Here is a 3152-nt window from a genome sequence, read left to right on the forward strand (position 1 = left end):
TTTTTTTTTTTTTTTTTGATGTATAAAAAACCACTCGGGAGTAAATGATCATGTAAAGAGTCAAAGGGCACATTCTGCAAGCCTGCTTCCTGTCCACCAGCACACAGCCTTTCTCTTTCCATGAATCTAGAGTCCTCAGCTGCTCTATCTCTCCATGTCCCCATCTCTGTCTTCATCGCTGGTATCACTGCTTCTCTGGATAGGGTCCCACATTCTGCTTGTGCTCTTCTTCCTTGATGGTCTTAGGGTCCTCTGTTCCTGGACTGTAAGATTAACTACTCCCTCTTTTTACAAAACTTCTACCTTTACAGTTGTGACATTCGCAGTTAGTCATGATAACTATTGCTCACTGTTGAATGGAAAGAATCTTGTCCCCAACTCTTTTCACCAGACCCATCTAGACAAGATTAAATCTATTCAGTGTGGACTCTACCTTCCCCAGAGCACTCTGAAACTAAATTCCTTCTTTGAAAACATGTCGTTATGTGCCGTGGAGTCAGTTCCGACTCATAGCGACCTCGTACAGGGTTTCCAAGGCTGTAAATCTTTACGGGAGCAGAAAGCCTCATCTTTCTCCCACGGAACAGCTGGTAGGTTTGAGCTGCTCACCTTGCGGTTCGCAGCCTGATATGTAACCACTACGCTACCAATGCTCCTTAAGGATATGTATGGTGGGAGCAATTTGGTTGCAATTTGTTAATTAAATTTGATAATGAAAACATGTAAGCCAGTCTTTATAGCATCCTCCATTTTAGGTAACCAGTATCTAAATTGAAGGGCAACATTTTCTTAACGACAAAGTTAAAAAGCTATGGGAAGGTGGGTGGAAGGAAGTGGGCTAGCTGTTGTAGGGAGGAGATCTCAGTCATTGAGATGAAACAAAGTGTCTGACTTGCTGAATGTAAAACTGCTGATCTTGTCTATAAACATTCAATTCATAATAAAAAGTTCAAAAACAAAAACAAACACACTACCATGGAGTGGATACCAATCCATTGGCCCCCTGTAGGTTTTTTGAAGTTGTCAGTCTTTGTGGAAGAAGATAGCTTCATCTTTGTCCTGTGGATCCACTGGTGGGCTCGAACTGCCAGTCTTAACTGTTAGCCCAGTGCTCACCCCACTGTGCCACCAGGGCTCTGCACACACAGGAAAGCTGAGTGGAAGATGCATGGGCTTTAGAGTAAGCAGACCTGACTCCAATTCCTGCTCTGTGTGTGAGCTGTGTGTCCTGGGGCAGGTGACCCGACCTTTCTGAGCCTCTGAAATTTCTTCCTCAGCAGAATGAATGAGAATCCTTGTGGTGAGGGTTAAATCAGACCCCCTCAAACCTCTGTCCTTTCCAGCGTGACGCATCTGCCTTTCCAACAATTCCTGTCAGCACAAGAGCTCTGCCAGAGGCTGCATGGTTGATAATAGATGGCATGTGGAGATTTCAAAAAGTCTTTCAGAATTACAGGCTGAAGGCTGATTGAAGAGGCTGTTAACGACAAGGGGTGCCTCAGTTATTCAAGACACACAGTTTGAGCCTAATAGTAATTGTCTATGTTCATATGCAGGGAAGGCTGACTACACATTCACTTGTATAAACTCACTACATGATAGATTAGGAGCCCCGCTAGCATAGTGCATTATGAGCTGGGCTGCTAACCTCAAGGTCAGCAGTTCGAATCCACCAGCTTACCAGTTGCTGCGTGGGAGAAAGATGAGACTTCTTGCTCTCGTAAAGATTTACAGCCTCGGAAACCTAACACAGGGTCGCTGTGGGTCGGAATCGACTCCGTGGTATGTAACCACCGCCACCAGTCATGATAAATAGTGAGATGTGTTTGGCGAAAGTCTATGCTTTGGGGATCCAATAGAGCTGGGTTTGAATTCCCGCTCTGCAACTGTTGAGCACTATACCAGTCTGAACCTGGGTCTCTTTGTCTATAAAACAGGGGTCCTAATACCTACAACTTGCCCATCAATTTGTCATACTGTGGTGGCATGTGTGTTGCTGTGATTCTGGAAGCTATACCATGGGTATCTTAAATCCCGGCAGCATCACCATGGCATTGTGGGTTAATGCGCTGGACTGCAAAGTCGTTTGAACCTCAAGGTCGGCAGTTCAAGCTCACCACCTGCTCATTGGAAACTCTATACGGGGTCACCATGGGTAAAAACCGACTCTACGGCACTTAACAACAACAACAGGGTCACCCACAGTAGGCAGATTTCAGCAGAGTTTCCAGACCAAGACAGACTAGAAAAAGAAAGAGAGGTAAACTGTTTCTGAATGCTAAGCCACTGAAAGGCGCTCTGGTAGCGTAGTGGTTACGAGTCGGGCTGCCAACCTTAAGGTCAGCAGTTTGAAACTACCAGTGGTTCTGAACGTGGGAGAAAGATGGGGCTTTCTGCTCCCGTAAAGATTTACAGCCTTGGAAACCCTGTGCAGGGTTGCTATGAGTCAGAACCGACTTCACGGCACATAACCACAACAAGCCACTGAAAACCTTATGAATAGCAGCGGAGCACTGCCAGATGTTGTTGTTGTTAAGCACTGTTGAGTCAGTTCCAACTCACAGTGAGTGACCCTGAATAGTGTTTCCAAGGAGCAGCTGGTGAGTTTGACCCATTGACCTTGCAGTTCAATCCGACCTTGGGGTCCAGGATTTATCCTACAGAGCCACACCAACACTCCATGATCAGATATAGTATCAGAAAATAAAAACATGAAAACTTTGTTAGCTATTTATTGTGTCAGAAGATAAGTCGCTCAGGTTCTAAGGTACTCAGAATTTTACTGGGGAAGAGCTGCCTCCTCAAAATACAGCTAACCATGATAACTTGAATGGAGAAAAGTTTTCAGAACCTTCATTTGTTTGTGGGGCACGACTCAAAATGAGAAAAACAGCTGTGAACATCCATTAATAATCTCAATGAAGTGTGAATCTAGGGAAATGGACCATATAGTTCGTCTCACATATCAGGACAGGTCAGTCCTGGAGAAGGACCTCATGGTTGCCAAAGTAGAGGGTCAATGTAAGTGAGGAAAACCCCCAACAAAATGGTTTGGCACAGTGGCAGCAGCAGTGGGCTCAAGCTTAACAACAACTGTGAGGATGGCACAGGACCAGGTAGTGTTTCACTCTATTATGCATCGGGTTGCTGTG

This window comes from Chrysochloris asiatica, unplaced genomic scaffold (assembly GCF_000296735.1).
Source record: "Chrysochloris asiatica unplaced genomic scaffold, ChrAsi1.0 scaffold00262, whole genome shotgun sequence".
In the NCBI taxonomy this organism is placed as follows: domain Eukaryota; kingdom Metazoa; phylum Chordata; class Mammalia; order Afrosoricida; family Chrysochloridae; genus Chrysochloris; species Chrysochloris asiatica.